The 13,188-nt window shown below is 37.4% G+C and overlaps 1 protein-coding gene and 1 non-coding gene across 7 annotated transcripts in view; one reads left to right on the top strand and one right to left on the bottom strand.

Moving 5' to 3' along the window:
- Positions 1-13,188, top strand: part of AP3S2 (adaptor related protein complex 3 subunit sigma 2) — a 95,903-nt gene that overhangs the window by 60,737 nt on the left and 21,978 nt on the right. The window lies entirely within an intron of this gene.
- Positions 5,718-5,824, bottom strand: LOC143652906 (U6 spliceosomal RNA). Its single transcript, XR_013160952.1, has one exon. It is a non-coding gene; the product is annotated as a U6 spliceosomal RNA (small nuclear RNA).

The following is a 13,188-nucleotide window of genomic DNA, read 5'->3' as shown; positions in this document are numbered from 1 at the left end:
AAAAGTCCAGGACCAGATGGCTTCACATGTGAATTCTTCTAAACATTCCAGAAGGAATTAGTACCAATCCTGCTTCAAACTCTTCAAAAAAATTGAAAAGGAGGGAAAGCTACCTAACTCATTCTACGAAGCCAACATCACCCTCATACCAAAGCCAGACAAAGATATTACAAAAAAAGAGAACTACAGACTGATCTCTCTAATGAATATAGATGTAGAAATCCTCAACAGAATTCTAGCAAATCAAATCCAGCAGCACATTAAAAGAATTATACACATGACCAAGTCAGATCCATTCCAGGTATGCAAGGCTGGTTCAACATAAGAAAATCAATTAATGTAATACACCCTATCAACAAATCAGAGCAGAAAAACCACCTGATCATCTCGATTGATGCAGAAAAGACACTTGACAAAATTCCACATCCTTTCCTGTTGAAAACACTTCAAAGGATAGGAATAGAAGGGAACTTCCTCAACATAATAAAGGAAATATATGAAAAACCCACAGCTAACATCATCCTCAATGGGGAAAAACTACAACTTTCACCCTAAGATTAGGAACAACACAAGGATGTCCACTATTACCACTGCTATTCAACATTGTGTTGGAAGTTCTAACCAGAGCAGTTAGACAAGAAAAAGAAATACAAGTCATGAAAATTGGAAAGTAAGAATTAAAACGCTCACTGTTTGTGGATGTGATACTATATGTCAAAAACCCCAAAAAATCCACAGCAAAACTAGTAGAGCTAATAAATGTGTACAGCAAAGTGGCAGGTTACAAGATCAACACTCAAAAATCTGTAGTGTTTCTACACACTGATAATGAACAATCTGAGGGGGAAATCAAGAAAAAAATTCCATTTACAATTGCAACCAAAAGAATAAAATATTTAGGAATAAATTTAACTAAAGGGACAAAAGACCTATACAAAGAAAACTACAAGAAATTGTTAAAAGAAATCACAGAAGACCTAAATAAATGGAAAGGCATCCAGTGTTCATGGATTGGAAGACTAAATATAGTTAAGATGTCAGTTCTACCTAAATTGATTTACAGATTCAATGTAATACCAATTAAAATCCCAAAAACTTACTTTTCAGAAATAGAAAAACCAATAACCAAATTTATCTGGAAGGGCAGGGTGCCCCGAATAGCTAAAAATATCCTGAGAAAGAAAAATGAAGTCGGAGGTCTCACACTACCAGACTTTAAGGCGTATTATGAAGCTACAGTGGTCAAAACCATATGGTACTGGCTTAAAAATAGATATACTGACCAATGAAATCAAATAGAGTGTTTAGATACAGACCCTCTCATCTATGGACAGTTGATCTTTGATAAGGCAGTCAAGCCAACTCACCTGGGACAGAGCAGTCTCTTCGATAAATGGTGCCTAGAGAACTGGATATCCATATGCAAAAGAATGAAAGAGGATCCATATCTCACACCCTGTCCAAAAATTAACTCAAAATGGATGAAAAACCTAAACATTAGATCTAAGACCACAAAACTGTTAGAAGAAAATGTAGAGAAATATCTTATAAATCTTATGCTAGGAGGCGGTTTTCTAGACCTTACACCAAAAGAATGAGCATTGAAGAAAGAAAGAAAGAAATGGGAACTTCTCAAAATTAAGCACTTTTCTGCATCAAAGAACTTTATAAAGAAAGTAAAAAGCCTACATAATGGGAGCCAATATTTGGAAACAATATATCAGATAAAGGTCTGGTATCTAGAATATATAAAAAGATTGTTCAACTCAACAACAGAAGGACGACCCAGTTACAAAATGGACAAAAGACTTGGACAGACAGTTCTCAGAAGAGGAAATACAAACGGCCAAAAGGCTTATGAATTGATGCTCAACTTCCCTGGCTGTTAGCAAAATGCAAACCAAAACCACAACCAACAGTTCTTGAATCTATTTATCAGATATTGGTACTTAGGCAAGTGAGATAAGAGGTAAGCCACAGGGAATGAGGACAGATGGTCTTTAGCATTTCTTAAGGCACCTATACCACATTGGACTTTGGGATGAAAGTGTAGGTAAGAGAGAAGATGGCAACTGTTCTAGATTTCTGGAAGGAGTTTTTATTGCCTCTTCCCATGTTCACTTCTTCTAAAAATAGGTAATATGGACACTAGAAATTGACTCTGGGCCAACTCTCAAATGATTTTCTCTTCCCTTGTCAGTGCTGAGTCTACTCCCAACCTTTGGCCTGTTAAGAGCCACCACACCCTTTAACATACTGTAGGAGATAATGCATACCCTGTTGATATCAAGAATCTCTTTGCTATTTATTCTCTGAGGCTTTCCTCAGAAGTAGTGAAACCAACCAAGCCATGTCATATCCACAGAATTGCTTAACAAGCTGAGCATGAAAAATGGTAGAAGGCAGTGAGCAAATCTCAGCATAGTCAGCAACACTACAAACCTTTGTTTCAATATGGAAGAGTACTTTCTTTCCATCAAGAAGGCCTAGCAGATTAGACGGTCATTTAACTATCTCCTGATGCCTTCCAGTCTTATCCTCCCCCTTTCTGTGCATCTTTATAGTAGAGCTGCTGAGCAGGCTTCTATTGGCCACAGAACTTCTGATTCAAGCTCTTTAGAACAGAAGTCACACCTTTCAGAAGACCCAAAGTTGTAGCTAAGTACTGTTGAATCCTTAGCATATACCAGATTGGTTCTTCCTACTTCATCTATTAGTAAACTGGGTCACATGACATTTATTAAATTTCATAGGGGAGCCCAGTGCACAAACTTCTAGGTCCCTATCCCTGATCAGGACATTATGTTGCTTCTTGGGAATCTCATTCCCAAGTAACTCATATTGAAAGAAAATAATAGTGGAGCCTAATTAGTTGCCCAGTGGGGCAAATTACAGAAGGAGTTACTTTCCTTGGGAGGAAGATGATGTGATGACATCTTCGTAAAAAAAAGAAAAGTGAGTGGAGATAGACATCTAGGCATCTGGGGAGGAGAGAAGAGAGCCTTGGTAGCAAGTAAGATTGTCTTCAGAGGAATAGACATTTTAACTATGATGGTGATTCCTCCTTGACTATTTAAAGGTATAAAATAAATTTTAAAATTTCAAAGTTAAATAGCATAGAACTATACTCCTTGAAGTGCAGCCCTGATTTTTGTCTCTTGATCTTGGAAAACATCAGAGTTTCCACCTGGCATTTTACCTGTTGAGATTTCAGATTCATTACCCAAAGTGTTTTCTCCATTGCCATCCCTTTACCTCAAGATATCCTAATGGTTTACTGGGGCTTTCTTTTCTTTCTTTTTTTTTTTTTTTTATTAACAGAAAGAAAAAAAAAGAAATTAACACAACATTTAGAAATCATACCATTCTACATATGCACTCAGTAATTCTTAACATCATCACATAGATGCATGATCATCGTTTCTTAGTACATTTGCATCAGTTTAGAGGAACTAGCAACACAACAGAAAAAGATATAAAATGTTAATATAGAGAAAAGAAATAAAAGTGATAATAGTAAAAAACAAACAAACAAACAAAAAAACCCTATAGCTCAGATGCAGCTTCATTCAGTGTTTTAACATGATTACTTTACAATTAGGTATTATTGTGCTGTCCATTTTTGAGTTTTTGTATCTAGTCCTGTTGCACAGTCTGTATCCCTTCAGCTTCAATTACCCATTGTCTTACCCTGTTTCTAACTCCTGCTGGACTCTGTTACCAATGACATATTTCAAGTTTATTCTCGAATGTCCGTTCACATCAGTGGGACCATACAGTATTTGTCCTTTAGTTTTTGGCTAGACTCACTCAGCATAATATTCTCTAGGTCCATCCATGTTATTACATGCTTCATAAGTTTATCTTGTCTTAAAGCTGCATAATATTCCATCGTATGTATATACCACAGTTTGTTTAGCCATTCTTCTGTTGATGGACATTTTGGCTGTTTCCATCTCTTTGCAATTGTAAATAACGCTGCTATAAACATTGGTGTGCAAATGTCCGTTTGTGTCTTTGCCCTTAAGTCCTTTGAGTAGATACCTAGCAATGGTATTGCTGGGTCGTATGGCAATTCTATATTCAGCTTTTTGAGGAACCGCCAAACTGCCTTCCACAGTGGTTGCACCATTTGACATTCCCACCAACAGTGGATAAGTGTGCCTCTTTCTCCGCATCCTCTCCAGCACTTGTCATTTTCTGTTTTGTTGATAATGGCCATTCTGGTGGGTGTGAGATGATATCTCATTGTGGTTTTGATTTGCATTTCTCTAATGGCCAGGGACATTGAACATCTCTTCATGTGCCTTTTGGCCATTTGTATTTCCTCTTCTGATAGGTGTCTGTTCAAGTCTTTTTGCCATTTTGTAATTGGGTTGGCTGTCTTTTTGTTGTTGATATGAACAATCTCTTTATAAATTCTGGATACTAGACCTTTATCTGATATGTCATTTCCAAATATTGTCTCCCATTGTGTGGGCTGTCTTTCTACTTTCTTGATGAAGTTCTTTGATGCACAAAAGTGTTTAATTTTGAGGAGCTCCCATTTATTTATTTCTTTCTTCAGTGCTCTTGCTTTAGGTTTAAGGTCCATAAAACCGCCTCCAGTTGTAAGATTCATAAGATATCTCCCTACATTTTCCTCTAACTGTTTTATGGTCTTAGACCTAATGTTTAGATCTTTGATCCATTTTGAGTTAACTTTTGTATAAGGTGTGAGATACGGGTCTTCTTTCATTCTTTTACATATGGATATCCAGTTCTCTAGGCACCATTTATTGAAGAGACTGTTCTGTCCCAGGTGAGTTGGCTTGACTGCCTTATCAAAGATCAAATGTCCATAGATGAGAGGGTCTATATCTGAGCACTCTATTCGATTCCATTGGTCGATATATCTATCTTTATGCCAATACCATGCTGTTTTGACCACTGTGGCTTCATAATATGCCTTAAAGTCCGTCATTGCGAGACCTCCAGCTTCGTTTTTTTTCCTCAAGATGTTTTTAGCAATTCGGGGCACCCTGCCCTTCCAGATAAATTTGCTTATTGGTTTTTCTATTTCTGAAAAATAAGTTGTTGGGATTTTGATTGGTATTGCATTGAATCTGTAGATCAGTTTAGGTAGGATTGACATCTTAATTATATTTAGTCTTCCAATCCATGAACACGGTATGCCCTTCCATCTATTTAGGTCTTCTGTGATTTCTTTTAGCAGTTTTTTGTAGTTTTCTTTATATAGGTTTTTTGTCTCTTTGGTTAAATTTATTCCTAGGTATTTTATTCTTTTAGTTGCGATTGTAAATGGGATTAGTTTCTTGATTTCCCCCTCAGCTTGTTCATTACTAGTGTATAGAAAAGCTACAGATTTTTGAATGTTGATCTTGTAGCCTGCTACTTTGCTGTACTCATTTATTAGCTCTAGTAATTTTGTTGTGGATTTTTCTGGGTTTTCTACATATAATATCATATCATCTGCAAACAGTGATAGTTTTACGTCTTCCTTTCCAATTTTGATGCCTTGTATTTCTTTTTCTTGTCTAATTGCTTTGGCTAGAACTTCCAACACAATGTTGAATAATAGTGGTGATAGTGGAAATCCTTGTCTTGTTCCTGATCTTAGGGGGAAAGTTTTCAATTTTTCCCCATTGAGGATGATATTAGCTGTGGGTTTTTCATATATTCCCTCTATCATTTTAAGGAAGTTCCCTTGTATTCCTAAAAATATGGAACGCTTCACGAATTTGCGTGTCATCCTTGCGCAGGAGCCATGCTAATCTTCTCTGTATCGTTCCAATTTTAGTATATGTGCTGCCGAAGCGAGCACTACTGGGGCTTTCTTGAAAAATATTTATGTTCAGATGAAACAGTTCCTGGCTGTGATTATTCCTGGGTCACATCACCATTGGATTTGCTAAGGACTAAGAAATTAGTAACGCTTGTTTGAATTCTCAAAAAAACGCTTCTGACTGAATTTTGCTAGTGTCATTATTTTAGATTGCTGAATTAGCAGAAAACTGTGAATAATTGTCATTTGATAATTCATATTTGTTCATTGCACACTGTGTTAGGCTGAATTTAGGGCTCTCAAGGACCTTCATATCTTTGCTTTCTTTTCTTCTTATTATTTTAAGACCATCAGCATGACTCAGATTTCAGATTTCCTTTTTGCCCAGCCTCCCTTTGTTGGTTTAGTACCTTAATCCTTATTGTTGTCGAGATATTTACCTCTTCCTACTGTCATCCTTAAGATGAGTCCATCAGTCAATTCCTCTTTGTTTTAGCAGAACCATTCTTTGTGATCTGAAATGTCTTTAGTTGTTAAATACATGAATTTACTATTGAGTCATTGAGTCTAGGCTGCTTTCTCCCCACACCCATATTGCAGCCTCCAGCTTTCTCAAGTCCCCTCTCCACCCAGAGAAGTTTTACCCATCTTTCATGGTCCATTTTATATTCAGTGGAAAAGTTCTTCACTACCTTGTCAGATTAACATGGGCAGCTGGTAAACTGATCCCTAGTTGCCTATGCTTTGCTCACTCTCATCAGTTATCATATGCTTAGCAAGGGTCAGTTGTGATGTTTTCAAACTTGTTTATGCTAGTTGTATTGATTATTGTAATTATGTAATTTAATTAAGTCAAATACAGATAAACCATGAGTGAGAAGAGTTGTTTCTGTGAAAACTAAAGGAGAGTGCTTTGGAATGGAAAGTTACTTTAAAAGAGAAATGAAATTGCATTTGACTTGGGCAAGATAACTATAAGACTAAAGAAGTGGGGAATCCTAAAATCTAGAAAGATTCTGTACTTCTTCCACTTTAAAAGCAGTGAAGAGTGAGTTCTTCCTTTACTTTAGAGAAACTGAAAATTGTAGATGATGCATGATAGGTGAGTTTTAAGCAAGAAAACTGGCATAGAGCTCTAGTCAATAGAAAATATCTTGTTGGCCTTGTATCAAATAAACAGTGTTTTTATTTATAATAACAAATGATTGTTGGCTTGGACATTGAGGGGAAGAAGTGATAACAAAAGTCATGATAACTGTATTTTTATTGCTTGTGAGTTATCAATTTTAAGAGTTATGCATTGGCTTTAATGTGTTGCGATTAAAGAAATCAGTGTCATTGTCCCTCCCTCCTCCTTTACTTCTTCCTTTCCTAATTTCTGTTAGCTATAGCATTTCTACAGGAAAGCATATAGAATTGATATTCTTTTGTCACCCAGGTCCCACTTTAGTCCTATGCTTAAATAGTGCTCACTACTAGCATTTCAGCCATGTTTTTTCCACTCATCCTTTATTTGGCAGTATTTTCTTTTGTCAAGCCCACAAGAGACAGATAACTGGGAATAATATTCCTCATTCTTGGTTGACTGTTGAGTGGGTATAAAATTCTTGGGACATACTATCTCTCCCTGAAAATTTTATAGTTGTTGCTTCTTTTTATGCTAGCATTGAATTTTGGTGTGGAAAGATTTCAAGATTTTTGTTCTCCTTTTAAGTGATTTGCTCTTTTTGACTGGTTGAAAAATCCAGAATTCTTATCTAAAAGGTGTATCTTGGTGCTCATGGTTCTAGGTCAGTGTGGCCTAGATACACTGTGGCCCTGGGATACAATGTGACCTTTCAATATTGTTTTGGTTTGCTAAAGCTGCCCTAATGCAGTATACCAGAAATGTGTTGGTATATTTAGTTTCCAAATTTACAGTTCCAAGTTTTACTAGTTTACAAATTTGTAGTTCTAAGGCCTTGAACATATCCAAATAAAGGCATCAACAGGACTATACCTTCTCTGAGGAAAGTCTCCTGGTATCCAGGCTTCCTTTGTCACATGGGAATGCACATGGCAATGTCTGCTTGTTCTTCTCTCCTGGATTCTGGTTTCAGTGGCTTTGTCTCTCAGCTCCAGTAGGTCCTGGACCTACTCCAAGCTCTCTCCAAGTGTCTCTCCAACTTCTCTCCAAGTGTCTCTGGCTGTTTTCTCTCTGGGTATTCAATTAAGCTGTCTGCATAAGTTATACTAGGAAATGCACTAGGTAAAAATATAAATTTTGTACCAAATAAACACTATTTGCTTTAGTCTCACACATAAGGTGAAATTTTTAAATATTGATTACCATCTATTTTCAGCACCCTGCAGTAATGACATTCCTTTGTTCTTCCTCATGCAAAAACATTTTTTAAATTTGTACATTTAATCACTATCATTATACACTCTAGGCATTCCTAGATTTACACCATCTCAATTCTTACATGTCTATCTTTCTTTGTGATTTCATTTATGTCCCCAGCCCTCCTCCCTCTATCATTCTCACATTCAGCTTCATTCAGTGTTTTAACATAATTGTATTACAATTAGGTAGTATTGTGCTGTCCATTTCTGAGTTTTTACATTCAGTTCTTTTGCACTATCTGTATCCCTTCAGCTCCAATTACCCAATATCTTATCCTATTTCTATCTCCTGATGGTCTCTGTTACCAACAAAATTCTCCAAGTTTATTCAATAATGTCAGTGCATATCACTGAGACCATACAGTATTTGTCCTTTTGTTTTTGGCTGATCTCACTTAGTGTAATGACCTTACGGACCATCCATGTTGTTACATACTTCATAACTTTATTCTGTCTCACAGCTGCATAATATTCCATTGTATGTATATGCTACAGTTTGTTTAGCCACCCGTCTGTTGATGGACATTTGGGCTGTTTCCATCTCTTGGTAATTGTAAATAATGCTGCTATAAACACTGGTGTGCAAATGTCCGTTTGTGTCCTTGCCCTCATGTCCGTTGAGTAGAGATAGCATCTAGATGGGTCCTGTTTTTTAATCCATTCTGTCAGTCGATGTCTTTTGATTGGGGAGTTTAATCCATTAACATTTAGTGTTATTACTACACAGTTAGTACTTCTACCATTTTGCCTTTTGGATTTTATATGTTATATCTAATTTTCCTTCTTTTTACCTTTACTCATAGTCTTCATTTCTACTCTCTTCTCCACACCTCTTTCTTCTGTCTTTTCGTATCTGTCTCTAGTACTCCCTTTAGTATTTCTTGCAGAGCCGGTCTCTTGGTCACAAATTCTCTCAGTGATTTTTTTGTCTGAAAATGTTTTCATTTCTCCCTCATTTTTGAAGGACAATTTTGCTAGATATAGAATTCTTGGTTGGCAGTTTTTCTCTTTTAGTAATTTAGATATATCATCCCACTGTCTTCTCGCCTCCATGGTTTCTGCTGAGAAATCTACACATAGTCTTATTTGGTTTCCCTTGTATGTGATGGATTGCTTTTCTCTTGCTGTTCTCAAAGATTCTCTCTTTCTCTTTGACCTCTGACATTCTGATTAGTAAATGTCTTGGAGTACGTCTATTTGGATCTATTCTCTTTGGGGTACGCTGCACTTCTTGGATCTGTAATTTTAAGTCTTTCATAAGAATTGGGAAATTTTCAGTGATAAAATCCTCTATGAGTTTTTCTCCTCCTTTTTCCTTCTTTTCTCCTTCTGGGACACCCCCAACACGTATATTCGTGCGCTTTATATTGTCATTCAATTCCCTGAATCTCTGCTCATATTTTTCCATTTTTTCCCCTATATTTTCTTTTTCTTGTCGGGTTTCAGATGTTCTGTCCTCCAGTTCATTAATCCTATGTTCTGCCTCTCAAAATCTACCATTGTAGGTTTCCATTGTTTTTTTTTTTAATCTCTTCTACCGTGCCTTTCATTCCCATAAGTTCTGTGATTTGTTTTTTCAGACTTTCGATTTCTTCTTCTTGTTCATTCCTTGCCTTCTTTATATCCTCCCTCAATTCATTGATTTGATTTTTGATGAGGTTTTCCTTGTCTGTTCGTGTACTTTTCAACTCCTGTATCTCATTTGAATTGTTAGTTGTTACTTTGACTGGGCCATATCGTCAATTTTCCTAGTATGATTTATTATTTTTTGCTGGCGTCTAGGCATTTAATTACCTTAGTTTATTCTGGAGATTGTTTTCACTTCTTTTACCTAGGGTTTTCTTGCTGGATGAATTTGTTGTCTATCTGTTCTTTGACATTCAGTTCAGCTTATTCTGGACCTCTAGCTTAGGTTGTGTTTAACAGAGGAGAATTTTTCAGTTTTTATTTTCTTGTGTCTTGACCTGTTTGTATGGTACCTTTTCCCCCCCACCCTTAGGAGGGTCTATGTAGGTATTACAGATGCCAGTCGGATTTTCCCAGACCAAACTGGCCTCCTATCAGGCGTAAAGAGTCACCTGTATCAGTTTTCCCTGAGGGTGAGAACAAGCAGGTTGAAAGGCTTTCCTGTGAAGTCTCTGGACTCTGTTTTTCTTATCCTGCCCAGTGTGTGGAGCTTGTCTGCCTGCAAGTCCCACCAGCATAAGATAATGCGGTACCTTTAACTTTGGCAGACTCTCCCTGCTGGGGGCGTGGTGGAGACAGAGGAGAGGTTGTATGCTGGTTCTAATGGTTTCAAATTACCAAGCCCTAGTGTCTGAATTCCTTGAGAGTGGGATTCCACCAGAGTTGGGCTTCACCCCTCCCCTGGGGAAGGCACAGCCTCCAGACAAGCCCTCAAACGAGTTTGTTTCTGCCTATGCCTGGAGCAGTTGCAGCCTGAGGAGACATGCTGCTGTAACCAAAGGCATTCAAGCCTCCATAGAAACACAGCCACAAAAACCTCTGTTTCCTTTTTTTTCCTTTTTCCGTCAGCCCTGCCCCCTTGGCGCCAGGGCAAAAATGAGCGACCTCCGCTTTGACCAGGTTCACCTGAGCTGGGGCCTATTTTTAGTAGTCAGAATTTGTTAACTAATTCCACAATTGGCATTTGGTTGGAATCAGCCCCTGCTGCTGGTAAAGTCTCTTTCCTTTCCCCTCTGGGAAGCAGCCTGTAGGGGAGCGGCACCGGCCGCTGCAGCTTGCTGAACTCAGGGTTCTGAGGGGTCTCACAGCTGGTCCAGCTGGTACAGACTGGGGTACACTGTGTGTCCAGTCACTGACATGGCCCCAGGAGCTGTTCTGTATTGTTTCTGGTTATTTAGTAGTTGTTCTGGAGGACGAACTAAAATGCGCACATTGCTAAGCTGCCATCTTGGCCTGTAAGTCAAGACATTTTTTTTGCCACTCTTTCTGAGATGTATAGGTCCTGTGTCTGCTCTCTCTCTGTAGTATTATTTCTCCTTTTCTTTCTTTGAAGGAAAAGAGCCCTTGCTTGGGACCCTGCTTTTGACAGCTGTTCCACTTGTTTTGAAGTCTGGGATTATGGTTTTCTTTGAGTTTTATTAAAAATGAAATGTGCCTTTTTATTTTCTTCTTTCCTTCCTTCCCCCCTTCCTTCCTTCCTTCCATCCTCCCTTGCTCGCTCCCTCTCTTCCCCTCCTTTCTTTTTAGTAGCATTTAAGATTCTGACTTTATGCTGCAGTTTTCAAACCAGAAGTATTTAAACTGACTTTTTGAATTAACCAACCACTTGCCCCCATGACATCATCATATATTAGACCTTTTATTACACTACTTTCTCCATAAAGCCTCTTCCACCACACTGTCACTCATCTTCTACACCACTAAAACCCAATAATTTACTACTCAGACTTATGAAAAGCCTTTTATTCATTCAGCATGCCTATTTTGCACTGAGCCTTGTTCTAGGGCTCAGGGATAGAGCATGGAAGAATTTGTAAGTGATCTTTGACACATCAAAAACAGGTCTTAAAATGATTCCATATAGAAAAACAGTTTGGCAGTTTCTCAAAAAGTTAAACATAGAATTACCCTGTGACTCGGAAATTCTGTTCCTACATATATACTCAAAAGAATTGAAAGCAGAGACTTGAACAGATACTTATACCCCATAGCAGCAATGCTGAACATAGCTGACGTTTTTCACAATAGCCAAAAAGCTGGAAAAAATCCAAATTTCCATCAGTCGATGAATTGATAAAATGTGGTATATACATACAATGGAATACTATGTAGCCATAAAAAGGAACAACGTTCTGATCTATGCTACAGCATGGATGAGGCTTGAAAACATACTAAGTGAAATAGATTAGACATGAAAGGGCAAATACAGTATGATTCCATTTATGTAAGTCTAGAATAGACAAATTCATAGAGATAGAAAGTAGGTTAGAGATTACCAGAGCTGGGTGATTAGGGGAGAAATGAGGAGTTAATGCATAACCAGCAGTATCTGTGCATAATGGGCAGTATCTGTTTTGGGTGATAAAAAAGTGTTGGTGGGCCATGGTGGGTCAGCAGGCAAGAATGCTCGCCTGCCATCCAGAGGACCTGGGTTCAATTCCCAGTGCCTGCCCATGTTTTAAAAAAAAAAAAAAAATTGTTGGTAATGGACAGCAATTACACTAATTATAAATGCAATTAATACCACTAAATTGTACACTTAAAAATGTTTTTTTTTTAAAAGATTCTACAAAGGTTCCATGCACTAGGCTAACTTTTCAGAAACTTGCAACTTCCAGATGGGTCCCCAGACCAGATAAGTTCTGAAATGCAGAGGGTCCCGCCTCCCCAGACCATCAGCTAGTTCCATCCCTCTATCCGATGTTATCAACAGCTCCTTTCAGCATGAAAGTGTTAGAATGGGAGAGCCCAAATACCCCTAAAGAATGAGAGAAAGATCAAAGGTGGAGTTATACAAAAAAAGATAGGACTTTACAAATGAGTATAACTACTGAATCATTATACTGATATTTATTTTACTCCCCAGCAGCTAGAAGTAAAAACCTAAAATGGTGGAATTGTAACTCATGCCAAACTCTGAAATTTGTTCTACACCTAATTGTTGCGATTGTGCTTTGTAATGTATTACTTTTTAAAATTTTTCATAACAAAGAAAAAAAAGTTGATTGTGATAATAAATGCACGCTTATATGATGATATTGTGAAGCATTTGGATGATTACATGGTATATGAATATATATCAATAAAAAAATAAATAATTTTAAAAAAGAAAAAAGGTTAAAATATCAAATTTTATTAGCTATATATGTATTCTCAGTTTAAAAAAGAAATTCTATGTGGACTAGAGGATAAGTGAAGAATAGGGTGAAAAACACCATTTGGGGTTCTGAGGAAGCTTAAGACAGGACAGACCTAGATTCAGTGCTCAGTTCTGCTGCTTATATGGCAATGGGTTATTGACCTATCTTTCCATGGGTCAGTTTCTAGATGGT

This window comes from Tamandua tetradactyla, chromosome 12 (genome assembly GCF_023851605.1).
Source record: "Tamandua tetradactyla isolate mTamTet1 chromosome 12, mTamTet1.pri, whole genome shotgun sequence".
NCBI lineage: Eukaryota > Metazoa > Chordata > Mammalia > Pilosa > Myrmecophagidae > Tamandua > Tamandua tetradactyla.
The sequence above is the reverse complement of the archived record's forward strand: the minus strand, read 5'-3'. Positions and strand labels throughout refer to the sequence as shown.